This window comes from Phaethon aethereus (assembly GCF_964289735.1).
Source record: "Phaethon aethereus genome assembly, chromosome: 5".
Taxonomy (NCBI): domain Eukaryota; kingdom Metazoa; phylum Chordata; class Aves; order Phaethontiformes; family Phaethontidae; genus Phaethon; species Phaethon aethereus.
Window position 1 is genome coordinate 19381750 of NC_138579.1, and position 11111 is coordinate 19392860.

Genomic DNA, 11111 nt, shown 5'->3' on the forward strand with positions numbered 1-11111 from the left:
TTAAAAAAGTCCATTCAGAAGTTAATTTTTTTTTGGCTTCCCAATCTCAAAATTGGAAGGAATTCATATCCCATTAAACTTGCATAGAATCTGGGGATCATACTCCCTAATTCATGTGAACACCTCGATTCTTAATTGCCAAGTATCTCTCTAGTTTTAGAGCTACTTAGTCTCTTAAAGGTTATCCTGCTTCTAATAGTCTTACACATCTCCTTGTATCTGGTGAAAGGAACAGAAACCTGTGATTTTAATATGTCAGTGCAGAAAAGCCAGATGGAAAGACTCCTGTGCTTTCTAACTGTGCTCCATAAAGCAAGACAGAAAGTTGCTCGCCTGCACATAACTGTTGGTTGGTAAGAGCACCACCCTGTGCACAGAAAGCAAACAGCACTTGCTGTTACAATCAACACTAAGTAGAAAATTGTGGGGAAAAAAATTAGAAAATTGAAAAAAAATTAGTTTGTGCACAACTCGATATATATATAGGCAAGTATTTTAAAAGATACTTTTGTGTCATACATCCTTTACGCGTATCTTGCACAAGCAAGGGAAGACGTTCAAATACCAGTACTTATCTTCTGGTTCTTAATAGTGTTTTGCATAATTGTTTGAATTCAAAACAGCTACTCTTGCAATACAGATTGGAAACAACATGTTAAGAACTCCAGATCACAAGTTCTTCTCAAAAGTGTCTGTGAAGTCCACTGAGAGGTCCCATATGCAGAGGTTGGCATGTCTATGTCCATGCAGTGTAGAGCAAGTTGAAGGGAACCATCCTTATGCCAAAATTAGCCTTGGTGTATACACCATGATTCCTTATCTTAGTAAAGAGGTAATTAGGAAAGGACTCAAATCATAACCAGTGCAGAAAAAGATCTGGGGAATTTCTCAAAGTACATATCCGAGTTTCTGTTTTCTTTCACCATGCCCAAATACTAGACTAGACGGAGCTTTTTTCTTCTCTGAATGGCTTTTATTTTCTTCTATACTGAAATGCACTTTTCATTTCTTTAAAATAGTTCCTGTTTCAATACATTGAAGGACACACTATAGAAGTGCTAATGTTCCTTCTAGACTGCCCAGAAATATATAGGTACATCCTCTTTTGTATGCTGAGCAGAGACTGTATCATTACTATTTGTTTATGTATAAAATCACTCAATTATACAAGATGATATAGACCCTATTTTGAAATTACTTAGTACACAATCTGAATTTTTGTAAGAGATGATAGATTAACGAATGTTTCATTTATTCTGGAGGATCTTGTTAGTGTCACATTCAAAGATAAGACATGGAGCCAGGTAAGAAAATGGAAGATTTACATTGACTTCAACAATATGCTGCATAATAGAGGTTTGCCTGATAGCTTAATAATTTTAAGATTCCTATTTTGTTACCATTTCTCTGCCTGAGTATTTTAAGCTTTAATATTACTAGTCCGTAAATACTGACATATTGTATCCCAGGAGTAGAAATTTAAAACTGCTGTTTAAAAATTGCTTTCCAGATTATTTGATCAATAAATTCTAGTTCATACTATATCCTAATAATCTTACTGATTGGTATTGGTCACCTCTGGCCCTTTTAGGATCAGTGAGGCACCAGACAGTTCCAAGTAGTTTTTTGCATGGAGATTCAGGGACCTTAATTTGAAATTCTTTATCAGAAAGAATTTGTAATACCTATAGGAAAAGATGCTTAACTTTCACTTCCCAAGTTTTCCATCTGCTGATACCAGATGAATGATTAAAGTTTGTCTTCATTTCAAATGAATGTTAACTTCTATGCAAGTAAAGTTCAGGACTTGAATAAATTTAAGTATTGCTGAAGAGTTTTCTAAGAAGACATTCTACTTTGATACTTCTACACCTTTTATTGAAGTATGTGGCACTGAGTTAGTTTATGGCAAAGAATCAATTTTAACTTTATCATATAGAAACAGAGCAAACTCAAGCCCATTTATAATGTCAACATGCAACATTTACTGATTACGTATGTTCTTCATCTCGGGTGTCAACCTGTTTTTATAGTTATGGTCCCTTCTCTAGTTGGGCAAGTTGCCTTACTGGAGGACTCAATGGCACAAAGACATCTTCCAAAAGAGTAATAGCATTTCTGGTTGGTTATGAGCAGAGTACAGGAATAGGTATTTTTATGGCTTAGGTAGCTTATAGAGCCAGGGACAATTTCTCTGGCTTTGCATATCTGTATTATGTTTATAAATTAGATTCAATTGATGGTTCTTACTTGTCATTCTAACTTATTTAAACAAAGGCAGCTGCATGATGTTAGTGAGCAGTTTAGGCAAGACACTTTAACTGAGGAGGTTTTGGTGCTGTTCTCAGCTTCTTCACTGTACAGGCAAATCTCTTTGTTTCTTTGTGTACCAGTTTTCCTATTTCTAACTTGGGGCAATTTACAAGAACTTAGAGAATCTGTTCACTGTGTGAAATTCAATCTGAAAAGATTAAGGAGAGGTTTACAGGATGCAAATGCTTTTCTGGTTTATGTTGGACTTCAGCCTGATGGAGAATTTCTCCTAAGAGTCTCTCAATTTGAGATCTCTGCCAGTGATGCATTAAAAAACGTAAAATAGGAATGATGTATTTTTCTCTTTTATTCCTGTGCCATTTCCTCCTTTCCATAGACAAGACCCAAAACCTTAAGTGACAGTATCTTTCCATCAGCACAATTATTTTGACTTGAGTGAGTTTTTAGATTGTTAGAAACACAATCTGCATCTCCAGGCTTCCCATAGATTTAGCTACAACTCCTTTGGTTTAGCTACAGCACCTTGCCTCCTTCTTATAAATTTTTCATCCTCCAAACATAGAAGAAATATCCTTTCTTGAATATCACATGGAGTAGTTGTATTTGACCGGTTAAAGGAAATACACATTTGAAATCAAATATGTAGTATTTACTGCTTTCCTTCTCCAACATACATGTACTGATTGCTTTCTCCTGAATTTAAATTCATTCCCAGATTAAGTGTACTGTCTACTCTTACTTTATTGGTAGTCTGCATTATAATAATAGCATAATGGCTATGCAGTTATCTCAGCTATAACTTAATATGTTACTTCTCTTCAGAAAAAGTCAATGGTTGCTGTTTGCAATATAAGAGATCATTAACTGTATCGGAACCCAAACTTTCCTGTATTTTTATTTCCAAGCACCAGACTTTTGCCACATGGAATGTTTTTTTTCATCCACAGAGTCATTTCCGCTACATTTATGGAAGTGAAGTATGTATGCAAAGAAAGTAATGTTGAATTTGAGTGTAACTTAACTTTCTTTTAAAGTAAATAGTCTAAATCTGTTGTTAGAACTGTTTTGGCAAAGTTCTTGCTGATTTCGGTGGAATTGAGCTCAAAATTATTAGTTTCATGTATTTTTTCAATTACTGGACTCACTTTTTTTTTTAGGATTTCTATAATCTCTGTTAGTGGTCCCATTTAAACTGTGAGATTTTCTGAAACGAGTTATTCAGTATCAGTAGTATTGGCAGAAATTGATCTTTAGTGAGGAAATCCTTCATTTTAGGTTTTTGTAGAGACTACTCAAGAAGCTATCTGTAAATAACTTTTGGTTATGGGGAAATCTTGAATCAACAGGAAGAGGGTTTTTTATAAACAAGGTTTTGTGTTCTGTCAGTTTGGTCTACACACACTAGTTTACAGGCACGACTAAAATAAATGGTACTTTTACGCTTGACGGAATAGACGTACTCTTTTCAGAAAATATTAATTAACTAATGAACAGTCTCTGTAGTGGCTCTGCCTCTAAGTATATGTAGTAATTCAGTAGTGACTATTTAACAGGTGTGGTTATCTAGTGATGGAGGCGATTCTTTTCAATTATAATTTTTTATCTTCCAGACTTATTAATAAAAGCAAACACATGTGTGTACAGTGATTCACTCACACTCATGAGTGATAAGGGAAGCATTTTCTTCACTAAGGCAGGTGGGGAATTTAAACCTACTTTTGCAGTGAAATGAGGCATGACAACTACATGAAAAAGCTCCTGCATTAACCAATCTTCACACTCACCTTGTTAATGCTGTTTTACATCAAACGTGTTCTTTACAGAAATATTAATATTTCCTGTTGATAAGTTCTGAGTGAACTGCCAGGTTAGAATAGTTGAAAGACAGACAAGGTTTGTAGATAGTAGTAGTACAGTGTGATATTAGTTGTGTAGTTGGCAGAATCAAGCTTGTAATCACACAATCCTTCACCTAGTTGAAGAGCAGAAGGCTTCAGGTGAAGTATTATACTGATACCAACGTACAAAGACAAATGAAGAAAGCGTGGTATGTGATTGTGCTAAGCATGAGGAGTCATGCGTCGTTACTTGCTGAGAGGCCGTCAAGAGCATACCAAGCTGGTCAGTCATATACCATGTATTCCCTGTTCATCTGCTGCAGAAGGCACTTGGCTCCAGTATTGTCATTGTATGGATTGACTCTGTTTAACAGACAGGCTGTCCTTTCTCCTTTTCCAGTTGCTGTAGTGTGCTATGTATAGCATACTGAGATAAAGTTGGTTTATACAGATGATATCAGGAAAGTATAGATTTATTTTAGCTACCTTTTAATTTAACTCTTCACTTGAAAAAAAAGCTAGCCTATGTGAGAAGAAAACTCTTTAGAAGTCACTTTCTATGACATAACTGTGATTCACCAGTCCAAGAGCTGCTGATTTTAGTTGAATGTTTTTGTACTATACTTTGCCATATAGTAAGGAGAAGAAAATGTGACATTATTTTATTGTAGTGACAGTCCTGTGAGAATCCAAATAGTCTGCTCACTGCTCCACTAATATACAAAGCAACAAGTTAAATGTACATACATAAATTTCACTGGAGGAGGTGTGTACTTGTGCTTTAGCAAGATGTTAATTGTGTGTGAAAGACTATGGAAATCGATGGAAATTCTGCCATTTTTTTTGCCATGCTCTGAGTTGAGCCCTACATTTTCCAATCCTATAAAGAACTATATAGACGCGGGTTCCTGTAGAACCTCTTTGAATTTATTAGCTATAAGCATCCACCCTAATGACCCGTGCAGGGTAATGCACATGCTGTCTTTTCAGGTATCTTAGGAAAAAACATTCTATTTTGTTCGCTTCTTGATTTGCTCTAAAGAGGTTTCTTTCTTCCCCTTACTAATTTACTATGAGAGTGTTTCTTCAGGTGTATGTCAAAGCAAGAGATCTGACTGAAATACTGAACCTCACTTCTACTCCTGTAGCAACTTAGGCAGCGCGACTTTTGTCGTCTTATGTGCATTATCTCCTTCTAATTTATTGCCTGTATTTCTTTGTAGATTTGGAAACATATGCCAGGTCTGAGACTCTAACAGCAAGTGTTGTCAGTTTGTTCTATGACGATTTGGGAGGTTTGCATCTAATTACTTTGACTAAGTCAAAGTCTGATAGGCTGGAAGTAGGGGAGCGAAGTGTGTTAACATCAGTGGAGGTCAGCTGTCAAAAAATGTAAATAACTGTTACAAAATATCCTTTAAATTTGTAAGGAACAGTTTGTTTGTCACTGTGCACAACTTCAAGAAGATTTGGTTTGTGCAAGAAATTGAATCAAAAATTTCCTTATTGTATGGAGAAATGCCAGGCTGTTACATATATACAGCAGTATGTACATTTTAAATGTTTAAGCTGGACTGTGTGACAACTGTTCTGCATTCAGAACAATATTCAGAGAATAGATAACTCTGAATCCTGTAGTACCAGTCTCCATTCTACTGCAAAGTGAGTGAACTGACATCTGTATTTAGAGCCCCTCTACAGCTCCCTCCAAATTGAGTGTGCTTGAAAAGCCCTTTTAATCCAGCTCATGTGGCCAGGCTACGCTTGTCTGGTGCAGGGGGCTTTGAGCGTTCACTTCACCCTTTGAACACAGCTGGGTCCCCAATGCTGCAGCACAGGCAGACATTACTGAAAAATCACATTTCTGAATTATAACTTTTCACCTTTCCCCATTAAAAGGGCAGGTGAAGTTCATAATCGGTCACATAATACCATGACATCCCTCTGCAACTCTGCATAGACAGATGCTATTTGTACTACGCTTAGAATCATTAGCGACATTCATCACCTCATTTTTCATTCTCTTCCAATTCAGTTTTGAATGAATCGAACACAAACATGCTGAATGCAAAGACTGTGGGACTCTACAAGTAACCTCCCTCCCATGAGATATGGTGCTACTAACTGTACTGGCATGGTGAAGTCCTCTTTGTATACTTTGTACCTCACTGCTAGTGTTCTGCTGATAATGGCATAATCAGAATATTAAACCTGCTGAATCAATTTAAGTAGTACCAACCATCATCCAATAATATAATCCTTATACCATTCATTTTTGCTGACACTTTTAAATGATCAGTAAGAAAACGTTTTAAAGGAATATCTTGGTTGCTCTTTAGAGATTTTTTAGGAAGCAATCACAGAATTCAGCTAGTCCTTTACTATAAAAAGGAAATACTAATGATATTATAGATTCTGCTATTTTAAACCAAATAAATGTAACTTTTAAAAGGATAGTTAGTCTCTGCACAAGATGTCCATTAGTAAGTAAGGAAACAGCCACTTTACAGGAACTAATAATTTTCATTATTTCCACTTGACAATAGATTTTTTGACTGGATTATTGGGCATCAAAATAAGTTTATATATTATAATACCAGAAATGAAGAATAAATAAGATAACCATCTTCTTTTTCCTGACCTTTTAGGAAGTAAACAAATTATTTGATTGTGTATTATGCCCACAGTATATAATTGAGCAGCAAAAAATATTTTTGAGCATAATTCAGCCAGAGGGAAAGGTGGTATCAAGAACTCTAAAATTCATAACCTCAGTAAAGGTCAAGTGATTCAGTATCGGTAAGATGATGATGATAATACATCAAGACTTAATATGCTAGCATTTAATACCTTCAAATGCTAACTAGCGAAAGGGCATTGGCAAAATTATTTCTATTTTTACTTTTTTTACATGCTGTTTTAGAAATTTATAAACAAATAACAAAATGATCTAACAAATGTGAAATTTCATAATTTGATTGTGGAAGTATGGTTGAATACGGCATTCTTTGCCACTTACTACTTTTTCAACTTTTCAAAAATGGATCCACTAATAGTAATTCTGATCCATGCAAAACTTTGCCAAAGCCCTGTGAATTTTCAGAGAATGTTAAAAACCATTGTCAGGTAGTTAACAGCAAAGATTAGAAATACTACCTCCTTTGACACCTTCTTAGTTGCTGGAGTGACAACAGCAGCAAATAAATGGGTTTAAAATAGCAGTCCATTGAGCGAGTTGCAGTTAGTAGTTCTTGGAAAACTACTAAGTAGAATAGATCTTCAGTGGGAATGTCATTTTATATAGGACTGATGGATCTGAAATACAATGTTGTGGGGTTTGTAGAACCTGTGTTTATAACTTGCTGTCTTCCTATGTGATAATGTGTGTTGAATCAGCAGTTTACTGGTGTAATACACTTTGGTGGTCTCAATGACAGTCTCCCAGGAATGGACCAAGACTTATTTTCAGCTGATCCATTAGTGTTTGTAGTTATATCAGTAACTGTAAATCGTTTTGTCAATTCATATCCTTGGCAACAGAATCTTGAATTATTTGGGCTTTTTCAGAGAGAGAAACAGGGGGGGAAAAAAACTTTTTTTTCTAAAACAACTGGAAAGATTCAAGATGACAGAAGTCACCTGTGACTATGGAGTGTATCTTATACCAATAATGGAATCGAGCTCTGAATAGCCCTTTGTTGAAAGCAGTTAGCAGTTCCTCCTCTTGCGTGGTTTATGGTGCATTTTAGTCAGCCCCCAACTGTCATTTTGCCATTCTGTCTGAGAGGACAGATCCTTGTGTTAATTCTCTAAGGACCGCAAGAACAGATTTCTTGTTAAAGGAAGCTAAAGCCTATGGTTCACCATTCTGGATGTCTCTAAAGAAGCATCCTCCTTCAGACCAACAATACCAATTATTTCTTTGTACTTGTATGCACGGTTAACAGTACAAAATGGGCTGTCTGCACTGATGGTTGGCACCTCTGCTTTGACGGGAACAAGTTCTGAAAGCAGGGGCACGGCCTATTTAGCACAAACTATTGGGTCTGCCTTTAGCTCCATATTGAGGCCATCAATATTAAAATTTACAGTGCCAAAGATTCATGATTCAGTCACCAACATGATTCATACAAAGTCTGGAAAAGTCAGGAGATCCTTTCCTGGATGAGCTCAAGAACGAATAGATGCCATATGCCTTAAAGTTAGAGACAGTGTCTTACTTTTTGAGTATTTATGCAATGTCCAAGCAAAACAGGTCTGTTATCAGTCCTGAAGATGTCTCTTATTATTATTAACTTATCAGAAGTCTTCAGAAACACCCAAACAGGAGTTACATAGCTTCAGTGAGTATGGTAGATTATTAGTAGCAACAGTACCTGAGAAAATCTCTTAGATTGTTAGAAGGGGTGGTTACCTATCATACCCACTGACAAAATCAGTTTGACAGGTATTGTAAGAGATGTCAGTCAGTCCTGAGAGATTTGTATTCTTAGCTACCCCCTTCTAGGAAATCATTTGAACTATTCTCAGAAGCTGCGTAATAGTACAATTTCCAATGCATGGACACTCTACAGTTTCCGCCTATCTTGCATATCTACTTTTCTAATCCTTGTTTATTAAATATGTATTTCTATTCCACAAGTATTCATTGAATTCACAAACACGGGCCTGTGTGAAGTGATATTTTTCAAGTGTGTCCAGTGTTAAGCTGATTTATTTTATCTTTCTCTCTAGCTGTATCAGTTGTTAGCTGTATTCCAAATTTTTATAGGTAGTTGGAGATGGGAAGAAGCATGGAGGAGGTCAGAAGAAGCATGGAGCAGAGAAAGGGCATTCATTCCCATATTGCATGTAATGTAATCCTTGATTCATGTGTCAATAAACAGAGTAAAAACTTTGCGGTGTCTCAACAATACTTCTCCACCATATTCTGTCTTCCATAAAGTTTACATGTGCATCTCAAACCTAACATTCTTTTTAATGTTCTAAAGGTTTGGGGTGGGGTTTTTTTAGAGAAATTCTGACATTTTTGAAGTAACAAATTCCCACATCTTCCCCAAACCACAAATTTCTGAAGAAATGGTTGCTCTGCACATTTCAGATGTCATCGTATAGAAATTTCTTACATTCTTCACTGTCTTTACTGACCTATATAAGGACCAGGCAATTTCAGCTCAAGTATGTGCCACCTTGTATGAATGTGTTCTCCCAGACAGCTCTTTCAGAGGCCACAAGGCAGATAACTGTGCATTTTAGCAAAGAAAAAGCAACTTCTGCTGCTGCTTATGAGTAGAAAGAGATTATGGAAACTGTATTCTGTGTGTATGTGCATATTAAGACTATAAGCAGTTTTAGTGTGGTTTCTCAGTTTGAACTTGCTAAAGCTGTGTTTCACTCACTGAACAACTCGGCACCTTCTGCCAATAACTGTGCCAATAGCTGCAGAATACATATGGACAAGGCTACATGAACCCTGTTTACTAGAAGGAAGGTAAGTAATTGCTCTGTGTGTTTTTCAGCAGGCAGGCAAAGGGCTATACAATCAAATGACCTAAGCCTATCCCACCAGTTGATAGTATTATGAGGACCCACTTTCAAATATTGTTTCATCTGTGCAGGTCACCTGGCATCCACATCTGGTAGTTGCCAGTTTGTTTTGACTTGGGAGAATTTTTCTTTAGAATTTTTAAAAATAGTGTGAAAGATACATGCTTTTTACCTAGGGAATTATCCAATGCAATAAGAAAATTATACTTCTTGTTATTATAGGCCAGTTGGAGCAGCTCTGGTAGTCAGTGACTTCCCACTGGGACGTTCTTCGTGTTATTTATCCTCTGTGATTGTAAATGTTCTGGAGAAGTTTCCCACTGAAAATGAAGGAAGTAGTTCCTGCAGAAAACATACATTAATTCTTATGAAGGCTTAAAGAACACCAGTGTTACACTCCACCTTTCTAATCCTGGTAAGTTAGATGCAGGTACAGTAAAAGGGATATTCTTATATGTTCCTTCTTATCTCAAGCTGTGAATTGCAGCCCTGCATTGCAATACCAGTGTTTCCTATTCCACACACGCACACCACTTCTTTGCGGGGCAGGGGGAAGGTCCATATGAAATGCAAGTGCCAGAGAACAGGCTACCTAAAAAGCCATTGCCTTTAGCAAAGTATTTTACATCTCTGACAATTAGTAGCAACTCCCATATCACAGCTTCTCCTTAGTTCTGAACTCAGCAGGATTCAAAAGATCTTACACCTTATAAAAGCAAAATTTTCTTCTTGGCAGTTTATCAGAGTCCAATACTCTCTGACTAGGTTCTTCTAGATATTCCACACAAGGAGGGTTTAATGTTTAATATCAAATTTACTTATTTGGTATATTTGACATTACATGGGAGGTTGATTTAGTGGATACAACAATGTACTGAAATCACAACACAATCATAATACATCAATTTCAATATTCAACTGTAGTTGAATCTTGATGCAAATGTGATTCTCATTACTGGTACTATATGCTTACTGTCATGACACTGGGCATCCCTAGTCACCTGGAAGGAATAAGTGGATGGAAGCCAGCTCAAGCCCATTTCTCCCTTCAAAGTTCATTGTCTGTCCAATTTTTATGTTTTATGTTGGGCTGAGCTACCTATTCGCTGCCCACGACCTATCCCCAATGCTGGTCTGGCTAGCTCACAAAGACATTATTATTTGTTAATAGTCTTGGTGAACCTGGTGATTCATCAGTACAGCTATCTTACCTAAAACGAAGGTTACCCTCCAGTCTACCTGGTATTGAGATAAGTTCAGCTTGCTTCTTCCCTGAGCTCTCTGGTTTTTGCCCTTCTTTGAGCTCTCCTCTGCTGTGGGTGTGTGCTGGTTAGTCACACAGCTGAACTGCCAAAGCCCCTGCTGAGCCCAGAAGTCAGTGGGTGTTGGTGGCCATACCACTTACGGCTTTGCCTTCCTTGAGCAACAGTAACAGCTGGCTTACAGAAGTCC